General features: G+C 38.3%; 1 protein-coding gene across 2 annotated transcripts in view; it reads right to left on the bottom strand.

Moving 5' to 3' along the window:
* The window catches only part of pvalb6 (parvalbumin 6), a 53649-nt gene that overhangs the window by 5197 nt on the left and 24552 nt on the right, over positions 1 to 23900 (bottom strand). The window contains exon 1 of one of the 2 annotated variants that reach the window (XM_051105973.1): positions 4520 to 4572. The exons of the other annotated variant lie outside the window; for it this stretch is intronic. The gene's annotated coding sequence lies outside the window, so the exon portion shown is untranslated. Of the gene's footprint in view, positions 1 to 4519; positions 4573 to 23900 lie in introns of those variants that run through there. 2 annotated transcript variants of the gene reach the window in all.

Raw genomic sequence — 23900 nt, 5'->3', positions numbered from 1 at the left:
AAGCTGAATTGGAATTTGAATTGGAATCAGAGAAAGAAGAATTTACTGACTATAGTGCAATAGGTTCCAGGGTTCCAGAAATATTTTTCCATAATTTCCCCATGAAATCGCAATTGAAGTGTTTTGGTTTTCAGAATGAATATTTTAGCCTTGAGATTATCTGTAAGCTCAATTGACAAAATTTGCATTTAGAAGACATAAGCATTCAAAACTTACAGTTTTGATGACATCACCCTGCACTTTCTGTCCAATCAAATGCTTTCTAGAATCCAAAGCGTCCCACCCTCTACATTATAAATAGATGCTGAAGCTGCAAATGAAATCGGTCACTTGCTCACAGAGTTTTCTGTATGGCAAATGGCATGTAGAGCACTATATAGGGGATAGGGAACGATTCAAACAGTGTAAATATGTTTTCCATTGGGCCGATAAAAGTCTAGTTTTGTGCTGTTTCACACGAACCACTGCAGCATGCACAGTCTGCTCCGGTCCAGAGACACTATAACACAGAGCAGTGAATGTGTTCAATGCGTGAATTGGTGCAGACCATAAAACATATCAGATCCATTTGAATTCTACACTGAATGCTATATTTTATAGCAACATTAATGAGATTGTGGCTGTCATACGCTGCCAAATGCGGCTTTACCGTGCTCAACAGCTCTGGCCCAAGCTGTGATATAAACAAAGTGCTATTGGCTATTTAAAAAAGATGGTGGGACTGCTTGATTTGTCCTGCCCTGTCTTCTTATTTCAGTTGAAATTACGTTTCAAAGCCCTTCAGTGGACCTTTAAAAAGTTTTTATATAACTAAGTGAATCATAACAAAAGTTTGTTTTGAAGTAAAAAAGATCTATCTATCTATCTATCTATCTATCTATCTATCTATCTATCTATCTATCTATCTGTCTGTTAGTTAAATCAGCTTTTTTTTTAAACTTTTATTTCTATATACTTGCATTCAAATAGCAACTCAGTATCCTGTCTGCTACCTTAATTCAAAATCAGGAATTAAAATGAAATTTTAAGTATTTTCTATTCAGTTTCTGAATGCACAGTAAATACATACAGACATTAGTGCAGCTAAGAGAAGATGCAGGTGAATGGCATTTAAATAATATGAATGGCTATACAGAGTATCAAAAAACGGCACATACGACGAATCTTGGATGTTTTTCATACTTTGCTGCAAGAGTAGACTGACTTTGAATCCAAGTGCATAAAAACCAGGAGATTACTTTCTGCAAACTGAGCAGAATGTTAAATCTGTTCTTTCTCCTACAAAATAATGTTTTTCCTCACTCTTATGAGCCCAACCGAGACTTTCAGTGAGAACTGCCATTAAGCAGTTTAAAGAACAGTATTCAGATGCTTTAAAAGAATAGTTCACCCAAAAATGAAAATTCTGTCATTAATTACTCACCTTCATGTTGTTCCAAATCTGTAAGACATTAGTTCATCTTTGAAAAACTAATTAAGATATTTTTTATGAAATCCGGCATAGACAGCAACACAACTGACATGTACAAGGCCCAGAAATGTAGCAAGGATGTCGTTGCAATAGTCCATATAACATTAGTAGTTCAACCGTAAAGTTATGAAGCTACGAGAATACTTTTTGTGCATCGTGGTAATCTTGTGAATGTGTGTAAAAGACTGACACAGAAGAGAAAAAAATAGTTGAATGAAGTAATTATTTTTGCATTCTTTATGCACAAAAAGTTTTTTCATAGCTTCATATAACATTACGGTTGAACCACTGACGTCACATGGACTAATTTATCGATGTTCATATACCTTTCTGAGCCTTGAACGTGTCAATTGTGTTGCGCTGTGATGGGTTAGAAAGCTGTCAGATTTCATCAAAAATATTTTAATTTGTGTTCTGAAGATGAGTGAAGATGGTCTTACGAGGATGAAACGACATGAGGGTGAGTAATTAATGACAGAATTTTCATTTTTGGGTGAACTGTCCCTTTAAAGAGCAGTATTCTGAAATACAATGAAATAAATATATAAATATTCAAACACTTGTCAGATTACAATAAATAAGTAAATTAAGGCTATGTTCACACTTGGCGTCAGGGCAAGTATGTATAATTGCAGACCGGAGATGGGGACGGGATCTCCAAAAGTGGGCAGAACCTCCAAAATGGGGCGGGCTCTCATCACGCAAAGGCTTTCACCATTGGCTCTGGCTTCAGCCAATTGTTATTGACTTCTGTTTCAAAATAAAACTTTATAAATTAAACACTGTTTCTATTTGTTTTAAAATAAAGCTAAATATGCTACATAAATAAATATGCTCAGTGAGAGCAGAGTCCAAAGCTCGTGGCCAGAGGTGTTCGGACTGGAGTTAGAATCTCTGCTTAATGATATAAATGGGAATCCCCCGCAAAAGGTTTTACTCTATCACTTTGTTTTAAGAAACGGGAGCATCCCCGGACTTGAAATTCGCAGGGTAGGAGGGTGCAGTGACGCTGAGTGTAACTAAAAAGGTCCCGTTGTCCGGTGAGGTCTGGTTTGGGAGTTACAGAACGGCCCGGCGATCTTATATCGCATAATTTTATTAACTGTTTATCCACCATGCTATTCAGCACCAGTCCTGCCGTGCAGTCAATTTCACTGGTTAAGGTTAGGGTCAGGTGTGGGGTAGGTTTAGGGGTTAGCATTGTTTGAAGCATAGTGTAGGAAATCAACACTGTGATTGACACAACCAATAAAACCTTTAGAATCAGCTGTGGGGCGGAGTTTGCGCTGAAGTGGATTGGTGGAAAAAAGTGCACACGTGTCTGTCTTTCAATAAGAGGAAGCCACGCCCTATTTTGGAGCTCCCACCCTGTTTTGGAGTTCCCGCCCCCATTTGGAGATCTCCAGGCTGCAGTTATACCAAGTAGCAACCTCCTGGTCTCCCTCTTGAAGCCAACACGGAAGTGACTAAAACTGCAATTCATCGACTGGCCGCTAGAGACTGGCTGCAAAAGGGAGTAAATCCCATAGACTCCCCATGTTAAAATGCCCAACTTCACAGCAGAAAAAAAAATGTTTACAGCCTGGTTCAAAAAGTGGTTTTGGTCTAAATAGCTAATTTTTCCCTTCATGTCAACTCTGGGGGGGGGGATTTTTTTATAACTCATCCGTTTAATTTATATTAAGCCTTAAAGTTGTGCATAATTTAGGGCGTGGCCACTTAAGTGATAGATTGCCGCTGCTGTCACCACCGTCACGCTCGGCGGGCGTAGTTTCAGCAACCAGCTCCACCCACGTCCCGCCTATTTGCCCATTTTCGATTATCCGGGAGTGACGTGCATTGACGCGATTCCAAGATGGCTACGGTCCACTCCCGCCCACTAAGAGCTTTAAAAATGCTCTTCGGAAACCTACGGGTGACGTCACGGACACTACGTCCATGTTTTTTTACAGTCTATGAGTTATACCCTTCTTTGGATCGGCAAAAGTCTGCAAGCTGGGACTCTACACCTACCCAACCCTAAACTTAGCCCTGACTATATTATAACGACAGGTCTCGCTACTGGCTTGTCATTGGTCAACTGTCAAAAAGGCACTTGACGTAGGGCGATTGACCTCAGCTAACTTAAGTATCTTAGGATATGTTCACACTTGGCGTCTTTTTGAAACTGCCAGCGTCTGTTTTACATTATAATCCTATACTGTGTTTTCAAAAAAAGTCCTGAGCGCTTTTTTAAACGCCGGCGTATTTTCTGCAGCTCAGAGCGTCTTTTCAAGTTGAAAAAAGTTCAACTTTTCTGAAAGAAACGCCCTACGTCAAGCGCCTTTTTGACAGCTGACCAATGACAAGCGAGTAGCCAGAACTGACGTTTCCATAACAACAAGAACAACAAGAAAAAATGGAGAGGTGTCGGTAGATAGACTTTTATCTCATTGTTGTGAACCGACATTCTCCTCCCCGTTAACTTAAAAAACCGACGCGCGGCTCCGATAGCCTTATGGGCAGCGCGTCGATATGAACGCCGTTGCGCTTCGGGCGTCCCTTTATCCAGTCCACCTGCTCGCAGACCCTCCCCGATTTCGTACCCCTCCCCCACTCTCTCTCTCTCACACACACTTTGCTTCCTGTCTAAATACCGCCCTATCAAATAAAGGGCAAAAATGCCAAAAAACAAAACACCAGCGCAAAAGCGAGCTTCCTCTTTTCTCTACATTCATACAGTTGCAGCTTGTTGATATAGCAACAAAAGACGCCCTCGGCTGCAACGCTGGCAGATTTTTATTTTATTTTTATTTTTTTCTAAAAAAGCGCCCTTGTCAACTTTTTCTTGTCAAAAAGACGCCAAGCGTGAACATAGCCTAAGGCAAATAACTCAAGTAAGTAACCTGAATAAACAATTCAGGTAAATGATAACACTGACAGATTTCTATGACATAACAATTATCCTAAAATTATTAATAAAATGAACATTCGCTTGAAACACAATGGCTGGACATTCTAGCATATGAGTTAGTCTTTTTCCTCTGAAAACTGATCATTTTTACTAACCTTTAGGAGCAAATGAGACAGAAAAGTTGGTTTTTACTCAGTAAGCCCACTGTGTTGTTTGAGGATGCGCTACAGTTGTCATGACAACTCTCAAACTCTCAACTGCCACTCAGAATTTAAAAAATGCAGCCAAATTCCCTTCAGTACACACTCATTATGACACATTCAAGTAATAAAAAACATAATATACATGTATATTTTAACACACACACATGTAAATAATAAATGATATACATTATAGACAAATAAAAGAATATTTATGTGACCCAAACTCAGTGTGAGGTATCAGGAACAGGTTTTGCTAACAGACATAATGTTGCACTTGTGAACATGGTTCTCAGAGGTGTCACTGTTTTTATTGCTTACTTGAGGTTCAAAGTGTAAGACAAAGATGAGAAGAGAGAAAAACATTCCAGTTCCTCTTTTTCTTCTTCTGTTTTAGAAAATAGTGTCCTGCTCCAGGCCTGGATTAAAGAGTCCCCTTACACCTAATCAAACCACACTGATTATACTGTTAATCTCTGTATCTCTCTACAAACCCCTTCCTCTCTTCAATCCGATATTATTTCCTCATTTTCACACCCCTCTTAGAGATGGCATTGGCCCTCTTTGATTCCTCTCCTCAATCTCCCATCAGTCTCTCGATAAGCATCTCTCTTTAATGATCCCATTCTCTCTGTTTCCATCCTCATCCACTCCTCTTCACACTTTTCTTAACAAATAAAGTCACTCATTTAACAAAAAATACCGTAGTGGGACCTTTTTTTTACCCTACATGGGTCTAAAGGTTAAGTTTTAATTTTACATTTTAAGACAATGCCTAGATAGTAACTCTACAAGCAAATGCAAAGAATATTTTGACACCAACCCACAAAAATGCACTGCTGTGAAAATGCTAGTATGTCCCAATGCATTTCGGACAGATTTACCCACTACCAAAAAGGTACATACTCTTAGCACTATAGCACTATATACTATTATATGAATTAAAATGTAGCCTACCCTGCTGAAGAAAAAAAAAAAGAAACATCTTAAACCAGCCTAAGCTGGTTGGCTGGTTTTAGCTGGTCATCCAGCTTTCAGCCTGGTCTTAGCTGGTCAGCAGGCTGGTTTTAGAGGGGTTTTGGCCTCTTCCTTAGCTTGTCAGGCTGGGAAACCAGCTGGAACCAGCTACTTCCAGCTCAAACCATTATTTTTATTTTATTTTATTTTATTTTATTTTATTTTATTTTATTTTATTTTATTTTATTTTATTTTATTTTATTATTTTATTTTATTTTATTTTTCAGCAGGGACAGACACACATTAACTTTTCATAAAAATAAGAAATGTTAAAACTAAAACTGGGATGAAATAAATAAAATATACAAACTGAAAACTAAAATGAAAACTCAAAATATAACTCAAAATATGAATTAAAAATGTAATAGTATACAAATAGTAAAATATCATTGATACACAATAACCTAAGATGCTGCACTGCAATGTTTGTCACAAATATACAAGGAAAAACTGTTAATTATTCCAATTATCATATATGGTAATAAAGACAAATAATAAATAATATAAATAAAATAAATAAATACAATTTCTAAATTAAAAAGTGCAAACATACAGTATAATGGCTAGTAATAATAATAATAATAATAATAATAATTACTTTATTAAATATGAGATTTTTGAACCACATTTTCCTAATGGTACCAGCTGTGTTACAAAATCAATTAAAAAAATTCTGTAACACTTCTTTTTAAGGTGTCATTGTTAAACATTACATGTACTTACTATTATAATAACAAAAAATTATGTATAATTACGTGTAATTACATAATTACATGCAAGTAACCCTAAGCCTAATCCTAACCATATAATAAGTCCATGTAGTTAATTAATATTACTCAGTACTTAAATGTATAATTACACTATAACAAGGACACCTTAAAATAAAGTGTAACCAAAAGTTTTTTCATTAAATTAATTTTCACCCAGGGAAAAAATAAAAATTAGGACTCTTCAGTGTCAATTCATCCAGAAATACAAATCATAAAAACTGTGATACAGCACTTGCTAGCTCTATATCTCCGAGGGATGGTGCTACAAGCCCTCTAGAAGACTTTTTCTTCTTTGTGTCTTTCATGTCTCACGCTGTTTGTTTCCCAGAAGGCACCGTTCTTCTTGTAAGGCTTTTCCCTTTCCTCCCACCTCAAAGTCTCCAATTCCCCTTCCTGAGGGCTAATTTTATCTCTCTCCTTGTGGCTCAGCGAAACCCCGAGGCCCTGGAGAACCATCTCTAATCCTGCAGCATCGCTGGGCGTAACTGTCAACCCTCATGAGCCCCGCTGGCAGCAGGGCCAGGGAATGTCGAGATTGCCAGAGATGAAAGGGAGCTGGAGAGAGAGGAATCGGCAACGACAGCCGCGGCTACAGCTGGCATGTGTAGAGCTGCCCTAAATGCCCTGATCTCAAATACAGTTGACCAGTCAGAACCTCAAAACGTTTGCTTTTAATTCCCTGTAGCACTTACAAACATACAGTATGTTTGCAGCAAGGGCCATACTACTGCAGAGTATTAAGTGAAGTGTCATGTCTTATAAGAGCATGTGTTGAGGAACTTACTTTGAAGCTGCAGCTCCCAAACTACAAGCCACTTATAATTTAAAGCAGATCAACTTAAGTCAATATCAGTTTGAACAAGTAATTAGCTGTGGTTGCTTAAGTTACTAAGCAAAAAAGTACTTAATTAAACAAGGGACAAAATGTCAAACGTTAAATGTTCTTCAAAATAAATTTACGAAACAAAGGGAGTAATTGAAATTTTCTTTTAAATATTTCTATGAACACTACATTTCAGTGTAAAAATATCTTCAGATTTTCGTTTTAATAATAATTATTAAATATTATCTACAATATACAGTGCCCTCCACTAATATTGGCACCCTTGGTAAATATGAGCAAAGATGGCTGTCAATAAAAATCTGTATCATTTACCTTTTTGATCTTTCATAAAAAATAAATAAATAAAAATCACAGAATTCTAACCTTCCACTTAAGTAAAACGATTGAAAGTCAGGGGGGAATGTTGTTATGAAATAAATGTTTTTCTCCAATGCTGGCAACAATTATTGGCACCCCAGAATGAGTAAATGAGCAAATTATCTCTGAAATATATTTCCATTCATATTAACATTTTTTAGCAGACCAGGGTGACTAGAGCATGAAATTGCCCAGCCATGACTTCCTGTTCCAAAGGATTATAAATATGAGGAACACAAAGGCCAAATTCCCTTAACCATTCATCACAAGGAGTAAAACCAAAAAATATAACCCTGATGTGGAGAACAAGATTGTTGAGCTTCACAAAATAGAAAGTGGTCGTAAGAAAAGAGCTAAAGCATTGAAAATCCCTGTTTCCTCCATCAGGGCAATAATTAAGTAGTTCCAATCAATTAAAGATGTTACAAATCTGCCTGAAAGAGGACATGTGTCTATACCGTCCTAATGCACGCTGAGAGACTAGTTGAGTCTTGAGGTCAGAAAGCCTAAAAAATATACAATGTCTTGCGAAAGTATTCATACCCCTTCATTTTTTTTTCATGTATTGTTATGTTACAGCATTATTTTTTTTTTTTACATCAATCACTCTATACACCATAATAGCAAAGCAAGACAGGTTTTTAATATCTTTGCAAATTTATCAAAAATAAAAACTTAAATCATTCCATTGCATAAGTATTCATACCCTTATCTGGGACAGTTGAAATTTAGTCCAGGAGCATTCATTTCGCTTGTAGATGTTACTACACTTCGAGTGAAGTTAACCTGGGGAAAATTCAATTGAATAGGTATGATTTGAAAAGGCACACATCTTAATAACAGGTAAAAATGCATATCAGAGTAAAAATCATGGCCTCATGGCCAAACTGAACAGTGGATGGAGAAGGGTTTTGATTGGAGTGGTGACAAAGAAGCTGATGGTCGCTCTAGTTGAGCTCTATGATCATATGTGGATAGGAGAACCCAACAGGACAAACTTCACCGCAAAACTCCACCGATCTGGGCTTTATTGGTGTGGCCAAACTCAATCCTCTCCTCAGTGAAGACACATGAAAACACACTTGGAATTTGCAACAAAGCACCTAAAGGACCTTTAGACTGTGAGAAACAAGATTCTCTGGTCTGATGAACCTCACTTCCAAGCATCATGTTTGAAGTAAACCAAGCACTGCTCATCACCTGCAGAGTACCGTACCAAAAGTAAAGTGTGCAGGTAGCAGCCTCATACTGTGGGGCTGTTTTTCAGTGGCAGTAATTGAAGGACTCGTCAGAGTAGAAGAAAAGCTCAATGCACCAACATATTGGGATAGCTTTAATGAAAACCCAGTCTAGAACATTCAGAACCTCAGAACCTCAGACTGGACAAAAAGTTCACCTTCTAACAGGACAATGACCCTAAGCACACAGAAAGAGTGGCTTATAGACAACTCTGTGTATGTCCTTGAGTGTCCCAGCCAGAGTCTGGGCTTAAACCCAATCAAACATTTATAGAGAAACCTGAAAATGTGTTCCTGCCCCCATCCAAGCTGACAGAGCTTGAGAGGTGAAGAAGTGAGGAGACAAATGGCAGATAATTGCCAGATGCTGATGTGCAAAACTTGTCGCATCATACCCATATAAGAGTTATGAGTATGAATACTTTTGCAATGTACTTATTTCAGGTTTTTTATTTTTAATAAATACATGAAGTTTTGACAATTCTGTTTTTATTTTGTCATTATGGTGTATGGAGTGTAGATTGATGTGGGGAAAAAAGTAATTTAAAGCAGTTTAACATAAGGTAGCAATGTAACAAAACATGAAAAAAATGAAGGGCTGTGAATACTTTCACAAGGCAATGTAACCAATTTGAACCAACTCCAGCATATTCAGTTGTCAGACATGACTGGGACTTCAAACAAGACTGGCTTGTTTGAAAAAAAGAGAACTTTTTGGCAGCAAATCCACCAGGTGGGTTTGGTGCAAACAGGGATAAAAAGTACCCTATGCCCATGGTTAAGTATATTGCTGGATCTAATGCTGTTGGCCTATTTTTCTGCTGGAGATCCTAGATATATTGTTCATATACATGGCATTATGGATTCTATCAAATACTAAACTGCCTCTGTTGGAGGCAACTAAACAAACTGCCTCTGTTGGACATCTTATAATAGGCTGTGGTTGGATCATCCATCAGGTCGATGATCCAAAACAAACATCAAAATCAACACAAAATGAAGCTTTTCCCTGACCTGAACCCTATAGACAATGAGTAGGATGAACTGAAGAGAACAGCTGGGAATCTGAAGGATCTGGAGTGCTTCTGTATGAATGAATTGGCATTTTCCAAACTCATCAGGCATTACAGGAGAAAACTTAAGCTGTTAATAATTGGGTGCCAATAATTGTGGCCAACATGGACTCGAGTCAAACATTTATTTCATAATGAGATTCCACACTTTCCATTGTTTTACTTTAATGAAAGGTTGAATGAAAGGATAAACTATGCAGATTTATTTTCACAGCCACCTTTGCTCATATTTACCAAGGGTTGGAGGCCACTGTATATGATCATTTAAAATCAGAGTAAATTTATATGGCACGGATCTCAAATCAGCCTAAACTGGTACTAGCAACACTAGCGATTCTCTGGAAATATACCGTACACTATAATAAAATGTATTTGAAAGCGCTGCATGATGCTTTGGATGAAAACAAATGAATACATGTGAATAATGCATGAATCAAATGAATACATGAATGATTATTGCCCAGCTCACTCTGCTGCAGTGTGACAGAAAAAAACAGCAATGTAGCGTTTTGTCCTGCTACAGTGCTACTTGTTGGAAAAATTAGCTTGTTAGGAGGAAAGCTGCACTCGAAACAGCTGAGGTACTGTCACGCTACTGAAAAAAATGTAGTTCTCTTGGTTACAAATGAGGAATTTGTTAATTTTTCAACCTGCCTGTGTTGTTATTTTTATCTAAAACTAAAACATAAAAATAATTAAAAACCATTTTTGGTAATTGAATTAAAATCAAATAGATGAGAAACTTAAATTTAAAAATGTTGCTTTGGCAACTCACTAAAATAAGTTTAAGCTAGACAAGTTTAAAATAAAACTAAAATAATAATAAGGAATATTAAAAAAAAAAAAAAAAAAAAAAAAACATTTGTAAACTAAATTTTGCAAAACATTTGTAAAATAAATTATAATTCAAAATAAAATGTTTTTATTACCTGTTATACAATCACAAGGGAGTTGTCTGCCTTGCATTCTATATTATTTATTTTAATCTGTTTTGCGTATTGACATACACATAATGGCATTTAGAAAAACTGAAGGTATTAATATAAAAATAATTAATAAATAAATAAAATTATTAAATTATAAAATAACAAAACATAAATTTAACTGAAATAAAATCCAAAAGTGTTGTATATTCAATCTTATCCAAATACTGTAGCTCTATTTTTAGATTGGACTGGGGTAATCTCTAGAAAGTGATTGTTTCAGTGCAGAAAAATGATTTTTTATGCTGACAGAGACTGTGAAATGGGAAATGGTGACTCCCTGGGCAGCGCGCTGACTACTGAACTGGGGAGCAGATTGAAACACACCCATAAGCCTCACTGAAGACACAACGAGGGGAGGAGAAGAAGTGCATGTTTTGAACAGGAGGAGGGAGGGATGGAGAGACTTCAAAGGCACTGAGTGCATGAGAAAGAGAGGAAGACAGTCCGGCGTGGAGAGGAACAGAGCGTGGAGAGGAGTGAGATGCTTTTCAAACAGTTGAGCCGCTGTGCTGCAGAGCCCTGATCTTGCTCTGACAGCCTCTGATGAGCTGCACACGGAGACGCCAACAGACCAGACCAAACCAGATCAAATCAGACAAGACCCGCCCTTCGAGGCGCAAACCAGATTAGCCAGCTCACTGATTAGCCAAGACTAGAGATGGTACTTTGATACCAAGTAGAATGGTCAAATACATGTCTTTGTTTTAAAAATGACAGTACAAACTTTGTTTTAATATACTTTATTCGATCTGGTCATTTTATGCAGGCTGCTGCAGTGTACAACGTCATTAATGTTATACAATAAACAATACTGCCAAGAAAATGAGAAAAGCACTGACTGCGCTTCATTTATTTCTTTGTTTATCACTGATGAATGTTTACTTCAGTAATTGCTTGCAAACACTTGGAGCTATGCCTATTTAATTGAAAAATAATCGAAGGCTACACACCATAATTTGAATTTAATTTGTTTATATTTATATCATTTAATAATTAAACAAATGAGGGTGTTTAATAGCATATTGGATTTGCTGTGGTATTGAGAATCATGAAATATAAGGTTTTGACTGCTAAAATTCTAGAAAAACCAAGAAAAAAAACTGATAAAAAAATTCAAAATATTGTATAGCATAACAAACAAAACTAAAAATGTAAAATGGCTTATACTACATTTAAAAGTTTTTTGAAAGAAGTCTCTAATGCTCATCAAGGCTGCATTTTTTTGATCAGAAGTACAGTAAAAACAGTAATAAACGAATATTACAATTTCAAATACTGTTTTTCTGTTCAAATATATTAGAAAATGTCATTTATTCCTGTGATGCAATAATACTTCAGGCATCAGTGTCACATGATCATTAGGAAATCATTCTAATATGAAGATTTTCTGTTCAAAAAACATTTCTTATCAACACTGAAAATGGTTGTGTTGCTTAAAAATTTAGTAGAAACTGCAATACAAAAAAAAAAAAATGTTTTTACTGCAGCTTTTGATCATTTTAAAGTGTACTTGCTAAATAAAAGTAACATTTCTTAATGCTGCTGACCAGCAGAAGATGAGGTGATCATGTGATCATTTGTGTAATCAGGTTCACTGAAGGAAACAGAAGTGAAAATACAATAAACTAATGGAACGTACTGCATTCTTTTGCACACGCAATGCAGGCAAAAACATGACAGGACGCGAATGGTTCATAACTGGATGCCTCTGTCAGCTTTGTAATGGGAATACAGTATTCAATGACAGAAACACAGCCGCACACGCACACACTCTTTATTCATACTGTCTCAGAGATCAAGAGAGGAAAAGAAATAAAAGGAAAGTCACAAAAGAAAAATTCTTACTCCGCTTTCATCAATAATGAACACCCGGGAGAGAAGGAAGCACAAACTTCAACAACAAATAGCAGTGAAACTGTCGCTGGAGGTAAAAACACGCATTTCATAAACAAGTTAAGCAAGGTCAAGTCTGAAGACCTTTACAAACAAGTGCAACTTAGAAGTGAAACAGCACAAAGGTCAACAGCAATGCCAGACTTCTCTCTCTCAGAGGCGTTACTCTCTGGCTTTCTTTTTTAAAATTGATCGGCTGCTGTATTTCAAAGTAAGCTGGAGTACGTATACTTCACGATACTTCATGAATTTTTTATGCATCTACTTTGGGAGAGTCAAGGTTTTCAGAACAGTATGTGAATTAGATGGTGCAAACACTAAACACAATTACAGTGGCAGAACTAAACAAGACTGTAACATAAATCACAGCCCGCTTCTTGCCTTGTTCCCACCGTAACAGAATACTAGGCCGCAAAAGGATCCAGCAGCTTTTCCGGTGAACACTGGCCAGGTATGGACACTGCCAGGATTTTGTTAGCCCTTAAACAAGGCTCACGAACGCTGGAAAACGTTGTTCGCAAATCTATAGCCATCGCAAACTACTCTGATCTACCAGACTGTCTTTTGATAGAGTTTTTTTGTGATAGCGTGAATCAACCTTTACAATCTGAGCTTAGATACGGGGGTCTGGGTTCATCACTTGCTCAGTTTCTGGATTATGCTTTGCTGACTGTTGGCTCGTCATTTACTGTGGGTGTCGCGGAGGAGGAACACGACATAATGGGGGCAGTAATGGGGGCCGTGTTTTGATCGCTACTCCGGTGTGTAAACCCGCTCGTGAAATGGCGTCCGCACTGGAGCGCGTTCACATATTGGCAGTAACAGCAGAGCCCGTTCACAAAATGGTGGTGACAACAACACTCCGTCATGTCACTGCTGCCATGTAAAGTCACAGCTGATCTTCCAGAACATCGTCACATCTCAGTTGTCCGTCCAGAGTCTCGTCACGTCTCAGCTGATCTCCCAGAGTCTCGTCACGTCTCAGCTATCGTTCCCCAGCCACGTCACGTCACAGCTGTTGTTCCTGAGCCACGTCATGTCGTAGCTATTTGTCACGTTCTGTCTGCTGCACCCAGATCTTTAAGGTCAGTCCTTCATTGTCCCAGTCTGGTATCCAGCGTGAGGGATGCACCTCTGGTGTCTGCACGTGCAGCTGGTATCCCCAAACCTACACACTTCACCCCTCCTGTTTGTGAACTGATTCCCCCGTCTGCAGCACGTTCCATAATGGGAACTGCTTTATGGTGTGTCTGGGCTGCGTACACCACCACTGCAGTTTCCCCAGAGGTGGCAGCGTATGCTGCGTAGCCTCATGAAACGGGGACATCTGCTTCAGTTCTTTGCATGGTGGTAGCACCCAGCGATACACCCCCAGTCAGTGAATTCTCGTCTTATTCTGTCCCAACCAAGGAGGCAACTTTGTTGCTGTTTTGAACTGGCCGAGGAGGCCACCTATGAACTCTTGTCTTGTTCTGACCCGGCAATGAAGGCCGTCTGTGAACTCCCAGTTTGACCTGTTCCGGCCACGGAGGCCCCTTATAAACTATCTGTTGTTGTTGAACATCTATGAACTCTGTGCCCGTCCTGTTGCTGCTAAGGAGGCTACCCATTCAGTTTTCGTTAACACATCCAATGTTGAACTTTCTACCCTGTCTGTCGTGCCCACAAAGACTGCTAATAAGCCCACTGCATTCCCTGCCTCTGTCCTTGTGGCTCTGTGTCTCTGTTTTCCCCAGGTCCCAGGCTCTGTCGTAGAGGCTGCCTGCTCCGCCCTGGAGGGCTCCTGCTCCGCCATGGATGGTTTCTGCCTCGTCCTGGTGGGCCCCTGCTCCATCTTCTCCGCCCTGGAGGGCTCCACCTGTTTGCTCCGCCCTAAAGGTCTTCTGCTCTGTCTGCTCCTCCCTGGAGGTCTTCTGTCCTGCTCTGGTGGTCTTCTAGGTCCTCCATGCCCACATGGACCTGGCCCTCCTTTCCCCGCCTTGTCCCACCTCTGCCCCACCACTCTCCTGGATTGATTGTTGTTTGGAGCGTCTGGAAGACGCTCTTTGGGGGAGGGGGGCTGTGTCACGAATCTGGCCTGCAGCCTTCGGTCCACTCACCACCAGATGTCGCTCTCTCATTCTATTGACATTCACATTACACAGACTGTTGCATCACACCATGGACTACATTTCCCATGCTCCACCTCACTTATTACCCTCTCCACCTGTATCCAGTTAGACTGGCTATAAATATGAGGCCCTTCCCACTATTCTGGGCCGAGTATTGGATTGCGTTTAGCACTCTGAAAGTGTTAGCAACCCTACGGCGCCACTCCAGTTAGTTTCCTTACTCCTGTCTTGTTCATAGTCTTGTTTCCTAGCCTGTTTTCCCATCTTGTCTGTTTCGCCACCTGCCCTGGAACTTGCATGTTTATTGGACTACCCTTTGTGCCTAACCCCCTGGATTACGTTCACCGTTGATCGACCCTCGCCTGTTTTACGGATTACTTTTATGTCCTGCCCTCTGTATACCTGTTTGCTATTGTTTGACCCTCGCCTGTTTACGACCATGTCTTTGATTATAAATACATGGATCTGCCCACTTCTCATCTCTGTCTCTCTGTAACAATAAGCATAGCTGCTTCATCAAATAATATTTCAATGTTATTTTTACAACTCAAATTAATAATTGTTTGTAGACTTGCCAAATAATTGAAAAAAGCAGTTTGAAGTAAACCTTTCTTTATTCTTTCCAATACTAAATATGTGATTTAGTCAGCAGTTTTCTATAAATATATATTTTTTTAAATTATTAAATCATTAAAAGCTACCATTTAAATTTCATTACAAGTCAAACATTAACTTTCATAGTATCTAATGTTGTTTGAATAAAGTTTTCAACACTCAAGAGTGCTCATGTATGAAATGCAGCATGATTGTTACCACAGCATCTGCTCTACAAAAAACCCCTTCTGAAATAATGTTAAAAGGAACACTGTGTTGCATTATTTTATCATCAATACTATTAAGTAAACATCTGTGCCAGAAACACCTAATAAATCTTGCAGAGAGGTACAGCAGCATCTGAGGCAACAGAAGCTGTGTCATGCTCTTAGCATGACTGGAGGACACAATACATCAATCTGCATGAACCTTTACAAACTAAATACAAAGTTCTGTCATGAAACTCTAGATGGCACAAGCAGATAATATTCGGAGTGTTAAACTACTTGGCACAAGCTGATTGGTTAATGTTGCATATGCAGCCAATAAGCTTAGTGCTTTACATTTAAATGGCTGGATGGCATTCACTAGAGCATTTTGCAATGCACTTTCAAAGTTCCTCTGAAACACTCCACTTCCCCAGCTCCACCTGTTTAGATCTGCTGTGGGTTATTATATGCGCTACTTGTGCAGCAACAGTATGTCTTAAATACTCACAGCAGCACATCTGCATATGTATTGGCAGTTGCAAGTTCCTGTACTTGTTTTGCAGCAGCAACAGCAATAATCTGCATGACCAAAAATTAGTATTTTAAGGGTATTTTCATCTTCCACAGAGCAATTATTTGCACACGCATGCATCATGGTACTTTTGATAATGGTGAAAGATGGTAACATAGAGTAGAAGAATTGTTGAATAAAGTAGTTATTTTTGTTTTCTTTGCACACAAAAAGGATTCTCGTAGAATTGTAAAATTACGATTGAAACTGAAGTCACATGGAATATTTTAACAATGTCCTTACTACCTTTCTGGGCCTGGGAACATTTCAGTTACATTGCTGACTATGCAAGCTCTCGAATTTCATCAAAGATATCTTAATTTGTGTTCTGAAGATGAACAAAGGTCATACGGGTTTGGAAAGACATGAGGGTGAGTAATTAATGACAGAATTTTCATGTTTGGGTGAACTGTGCCTTTAAAATGAGACTGAGCAGCCATGTAAAGTTGCTACTACTTACATATTTCAGATGATACGCCATATTTAAGGTCAATGAATGATAGGCAAGCATTTGGATGTCCTGCCCGATTTATTGCCACATAGACCAGCCATTAACGATCTGTCCGTCACAGGTTGCATGACTTTGCCACTTCCTGTGGATTTTAATTTTTTGGTTGACCAAACCTCTTCTCGTTGACTAATGGTTAGTTGACTATTAGGGGGCAGCCCTAATGGTGTCCTATATTCAGAACGTCTGCTCTGTATTTCACCCATCCAAGTGCACACACAGCAGTGAGTACTGAACACACACCCAGAGCAGTGGGCAGCCAATTTACTGCGGTGCCCGGAGAGCAGTTTTAAGTTCGGTGTCTTGCTCAGGGGTCTTACCTCAGTCATAGTATTGAAGGTGGATTTTTATGGCTGCAATTGTAACCCCCCCTTGGTTCCACTCCCACCCACTCTGAGGACGTCTCGAACCTGGGTCTCCAGCATGGGAGGTAGGTGCACTAACAAGGAGGCTAAAGACTGCAGCCTCTAGCGTCAGTCGCTGATGCTCCTCTTGAGATCAGGGGGAGTTAGGTTTACCTGCACAGCACCTACCGCTGGCCTCCATTACACAAACACATCAGTATAACAGCATTTTTCCCTTGTGTGATGTTGTTTAAATAAAAAAGCAAGACAATTAAGGTGGGAATGAGTCAAACATTGTAGGTCACAAGTAAAGAGAAACATGCAATTCTACTGTTGAAGATGACCAACATGCTCCCTCTAACAATACAATACTCTCAGTCCAATGCCTTGCACGTACAAAACGAAGACCATTAATGGGAAATTAGGAATGCCACGTCTTCTGCTGAGCCCAGAAGGAGAGTTTTACATTATGGCATGCTCAGTGATCCATCAACTTACTAAAACACAGCCGCATGTGAGCAAATACAAAGGGCACAGCAATCCGTTAGAGACAACAGTCTATTAACACTCTGAATGGAGAGATGGCCACACAATATATTTGTAGCTGTTTGGGCAAATCTGAGAAAAGACACTGAGTGGAAGCTGGTAAAAAGGCTCTTTTTAGTGCCCATCAGGGACTTTATTCTGAAACAACAATCAGTTTAACCTTCTGGGTCTTAGCGAAACATCTTTCAGTGCTTGGAGCATAAGTAACCAATGATGAGAAAAATATAGGTAACACTTTACTTGAAGGGGTGTGCATAAGACTTACATAACACCTTTATAATTGTGACATGACACACGTCATGAATATGAAGGAGGTTTTATGCATGTTTATGACAACTGTCATTAAGTGCCATTCGCTCAGTTATGCCATTTTTAATGCAAAGATGAAATTGTTTGAGATGCCTTTGTTATGACAACTTGACATAAACCAATACATTATAACCTGTCAGTGTCTTTGTCATGACAACTTGACATTACCAAGACAATGTTGTACTATACAACAGCTATATGTTGTACTATATGACAACATTTGTACAGGAAAATATGAAAGTGGACTAATATTTGGCTGTAAGGAAATGAATTAAAAAATGGAAAAAATGTAAGAAATAAAAATGCATGTGCACCTGTTGGGCAATTATTTGTTATCAAGCTAGGATCAGTCTATTAACTGTCCAAGAGAACTGGATTCCAGTGATAGAAATAAATAAATAAATAAAATAAAATACAGCACAACGCTTATTAAAGAATTGATCTTGTTTTGCTTATTTTTTAATACCATTGTGGCCGATGTGGCAACATTTGGCATCATGAATGCTAGAGGTTGATGGTATTTCCAGAAGACCCATTCTGAGACTCGTCAACACTTATAGGCCAAATTCAATGACACATCAGACCCAGAACATCAATCCTTACGGATGAATGGCGTGCCTACAAGAGACAGCTTACCCAGTACAGATATCATCAGTATTCTGTCTGCCATAAAAGACACTTTGTTGATGCAGGGACTGGTGCTCATACTCAGCATACTGAGCGTGCATGGCAGAATTACAAGTTGGAAATAAGTGATCCTCGACCACAAAACCAGTCTTAAGTGGCACGGGTATATTTTTAACAATAGCCAACAATACATTGTATGGGTCAAAATTATTGATTTTTCTTTTATGCCAAAAATCATTAGGGTATTAAGTAAAGATCATGTTCCATGAAGATATTTTGTAAATTTCCTACCGTAAATATATATCAAAAACGTATTTTTGTTTAGTGATATGCATTGCTAAGAACTTCATTTGAACAAATTTAAAGGCGATTTTCTCAATATTTAGATTTTTTTGCACACTCAGATTCCAGATTTTCAAAAAGTTGTATCTAACAAACCATATCAATGGAAAGCTTATTTATTCAGCTTTCAGATGATGTATAAGTCTCAGTTTCAAAAAATTGAACCTTATGATTGGTTTTGTGGTCCAAGGTCACATATGGCATCATAGAGGAAATTGTTTTTCTCACAATGATAGAGTGGCACCACTGGTTAGGTGTACGCCATTATGGTGGTGTCTTGGGTAGACTTTTCCATGATGTAAAAAAGCATGTAAAGAAAATATAAATGTGTGGGATGCTGTATGCAACTGTTTTTGCAGTGATACGGACCAAACTCTGCATGACTTAACCCACCATTGTACTGTTTTCATTTTAATTTTTGGGTGAATCGCACTCCAAATGCAATAAAATACAATTTTATAAATTTTATTTATTATTATTATTATTATTATTATTATTGGATTATTTAATTTATTTCTATAAGACCAGTTAATCTTTTTCACAACATTTGAAATTGTATCTGACCTTTTGTTGGAGGAAACTTAAAAAAAAAAAAAAAAACACATTATGAAATGAAAAATATTCATGATGCTGTTATAAAATAATTTGACAGAGTATTAGCACTTCACGACATTTTAAGGATACATTCGATTTGTACAACTGAAGAAAAAAAGTGGTCAGAAAAATATTCATGACACAATTATAATGGCCCCTTGACTGTCAAAACCAACCAAATGACAGTTTAATGTAAGGTAACCCATAAAGCAAATTAGTTTATTGAGTTTGATAAAGAATCTGCTATGTCATGTTTATGACAGATTTATGAAAGGTTATGATGTCTTGGTAATGTCAAGTTGTCATAATAAAGGCATCACAAACAATGTCATCTTTGCATTAAAAATGGCATAACTGAGCAAATGACACTTAATGACAGTAGTAATAAACATGCATAAAACCTTAAAACCATGTGTCATGTCACGATTATGAAGGTGTTATCTCAGTCTTATGCACGCCCCTTCAAGTAAAGTGTTACCAAAATATATAATAATACTAATACTACAAAATACAACTAATAAATAAATTACACTCACTAAAGTCAGACAGACACCATCATGGCCAAACCACAAAACTTGTATTTCTAAAGAGCCCAGAATAACCTCTTGAAAGACGCACCAATTCAGATAATGAACTGCGGCTTGTGTGCTTTCAGAGAAATCTGCTAAAAACGAATGTGTTCTACAGTGAATAAAAATGAATTACTAGTTCCCAGGGAGGATAAAACACACACGCAAACTCTACAGCGAACAGTTATTATGAAATATTGAAAACCTCTAATGGTTTAGTTAATCATCTGCTCCTCAGAGGAGAACTGATGGAAGAAAGCCAAAAAACCTGATTGATTTAAAAGTCCGCATTCGGAGACGGGAAACAAAACTCATGACAGAAAGAGAGAGAGACCGCCCAGAACTCATTTCTCTTCATAACAGACACATCAGTTGAAAGCCATCAGAAAAGGCTGCCGAGCAGTCCGAGAAAGATGATAGAATGATCGTCCGGAGGAAGCGGCAGACCTTAGGAAGTTTCAAATAATAAAGCTGCTGGGTTTTGTCACCTTTTGCTCCTCTCACTGGTGAAGAAGAGGACAAAGAAGTAAAGTGAAGTCGACAGAGTGAATCAGGTTCATCAGTACAATCTCTCATGGTCTGTAGTGTGCAATGAATCCCAAATACTTCCCTTTCCCTCCCACAATGTGAGCACAGAGCTGTGGCGTAGTGACTACTAGCTAGCAAAAGTGCACAATAACATGCTAAATGTCACTTTTGTCTATATGTAATGTAAAAATCACAGTAATCACTGTTACTGCAATATGCATTACAATTTTCATGTACTGGTTGGACAAACTCCACTCTTCACCACAAAATCTACAATATAATAGATCCTATTCTGATCTTCCTTCCTCCACTGCTCAGTTTAAGTAACGAACATGATTATGAAGTCCCAAACAAATGGATTAAGTTAACTTCCATTTTACAAAATTAAATGGACTGAACATAATGCAATTATATTATGACAAAGTGTTGAAGAATTGCTTTGCAGTAGCTCATTCTAATTAAGTAAATTAAACAGGCAACAAAAATCATTTGTTTTTTAGTTGGGGCTTACAGTCTCCTCTAAATTACTGGCCCACTAGGCAAATGTCTAAGTGGGATGCAGGATGACTTAAAATGATTTAGCCAGAGCTAGTTTAGCTAGTTTTATCCAGAGATAACTTGCTGAAGCACAAGATGACAAATAACGTTCTGCTTGAGCAGATGAAAACTGTAACTTGATGAGAGTATGACAACCATAAAATGATCACTGAATAAGGAAATAAATAAAATGTTTCTCTCTAGTGGGTTTGCACTTATGTCACAATTTGGTCAGTTACCCGGATGCACGGCCTTACTACTAGTAAACAGCAACATGGATTGCATGCTTACTACTGAAAGTACTACTGAATACATTGTTCTGCTAATTTATGCTGTATAAACCACAAAAAAACAAGTGTGGAAACTGCTAAATCATATAGAGAATGGCTTAGTAAGCAGGAAAGGATGCAATATTTTGACAAACTAAAGGTGGTAAAAAAATACGTACAAGCAGTATAACAAGTGTTAAGATATTAACTAATATTTCACCAACCTGACCAGAAGAGCAATCACAAATGTTGTCAAGATTCTTGCCTTAGAAATCCTGGTTCTTTTTGGCCAACCACAAACATCTTTTGTTCCTCAGACAATTTTTTTTGCACTCTTCTCCTGGATTTGTTACAACTTTTGGCAATCTATAATACTCCAAATGTTTTTCCCAGTCTGACTGATTAGTACAGCCCAAAACATGACAATAATTGACCATTTTCAGCAGCAATAATCAGCAAAACGTGTAAGTTTTGTTTGGTTTAGTGGCAATGTTTACACTCAGTGCTGCTTTTTATATGTTCTCTTCTCACCGGTGTTTTCATGCAGTCATCTGAACTATGAATACTCTTTAAGAAAAGATTTAGACTTAATCCAATTTCATCTTGGAGTCTGTGTGAGCACCCTGGACAGCTCCCTTCCTCCTGGTTTTTAAACAAAACTCACTTTTAAAGCTCAGTTGTGCGTCGGGTCGTTAAACTCGTGCTGTTCAGAGAAACCGCATTGCGGTTGGGAGTCCAATTCAGCTCAAGGTGAGAGATCCCACGAGCCGGGAATGTCAGATCGTCATTACAGTCAATTACATGGGCTACGGGGCACGGATGCTCACGGAGAACTCGGTGTGTGCGTGTCTGTAGTCCCGCGGTTAAGACTGGTTAACACCCTTCAGTGCACTGCTCTGCTGTTAATGATGTACAATTATCCAAACCGCAGTAGACTCGGGGGAAGAAGTCTTTTGATTTTTAAACTCGTCAGTGCTTGTCCTCTGTCTCACTCTGTCTCTATCATTGGCTTTATTGGATCAATACAGGAGAAAGTCAGAAACTGTCTCTTTCTGTCCCCCTTCATTTCTTCCTTGTAATATGGCAACTAAAAGTAAGCCACACTTTTGGGCTTTTCATACTTGAAACTGTCCACCTAAGGGCATACACCAAGTAGACTGCTCTACTGCCCTAATGTGTAGAAACATACAGCTAATGACCATTTTAACTGTTTAATAGTTTCCATGGATGATAAACGTTCTTCATGAAACCATGGATGGCCACAAAAAGCCTTTAGTATGTAGAGTTATAGAGTGAAAACCCCCGGCACAGCTGTCTTTCCTATTAATACAGGAAGTTTGTGAGAGAATGTGTAGGATGAGTCAGCAAAATTTCTGGTCCGTTTTCCCAGAAGCAAAAGGCTTTTAAATGCGTATCAGCTAAAAGTGGATTTTGTCAACTTTTGAGTACACTATACGGTTTCCAAATGAATAGACATGGACTAAAAGCCACAAAAATCCCATTCTGATTTCACAGGGCCCTTAAAGTGCATGAATGTCAATATTTAAAAAAAAATGATTGCACAAGAACATTTCACTGAAATTCTATGAATTCTATGACTATGAGATGATAAAACAAATAATCTACTATGTAAAATTAAATGTGAAAGTGAAAGTATTCTGTCATCATTTACTCATGTTGTTCCAAAGAAGAGAAGAAATTGAAAAAAATCATTATTTTTGTTTTCTTTGTGCACAAAATGTATTCTCGTAACTTCATAATATTAAGGTTGAACCACTGATGTCACATGGACTATTTTAACTATGTCTTTAGTATCTTTCTGGGTCTTGAATGTGGCAGTTGTGTTGCTGTCTATGCAGGGTCAGAAAACTCTTGGATTTCATCAAAAGTATCTTAATGTGCATTCTGAAGTTGAACGAAGGTCTTACAGGTTTAGAACAATGTGAGGGTGAGTAATTAATGACAGAATTTGCATTTTGGGGTGAACTATCCCTTTAACTCCTGTATCGAGTGTCGCACTTACGTTGCATTAATGTTAGAGACTAGTTCATTGATCCGTGCCACAATGTTCCAAACTGCTCTGGTTTTTCCACTCAGGAATAGAAAACACAGCTTGATTCAGGTGTGTCTGTGCACAGACGGTGTTCTGTCCTTGTCAGACAGATTGTGGATCCCTTACAAGACTCTAAGAGGTCTGGAATGCCTTCTGCTAAACCAGGACAAGCAAAACCAAAACACGCTCTGTTGCTGGTCATCTTAGTGGCTGTTAGCATGTGTGCGTGAGAGAAAATAAACGGACCATCTGGTGTGAAGTTTTTTTTCCTGTGGACGCACATGTGAAACTGTTATATTTGTGCTGAAGTTTAACACTGAAGTCATTTAAGGGTTGCAAAAATAGATTTTTTTTCTTGATCTTTTGAAGGATTTTACTGTGCTATATAAATATCCTGTATGTTTCAGTGCTGAAAACTTCCTAATCAGTCCAAAAAGACTTGGAATG

The sequence above is a fragment of the Labeo rohita genome, chromosome 3 (genome assembly GCF_022985175.1).
Source record: "Labeo rohita strain BAU-BD-2019 chromosome 3, IGBB_LRoh.1.0, whole genome shotgun sequence".
Classification (NCBI taxonomy): Eukaryota; Metazoa; Chordata; class Actinopteri; order Cypriniformes; family Cyprinidae; genus Labeo; species Labeo rohita.
The sequence above is the reverse complement of the archived record's forward strand: the minus strand, read 5'-3'. Positions and strand labels throughout refer to the sequence as shown.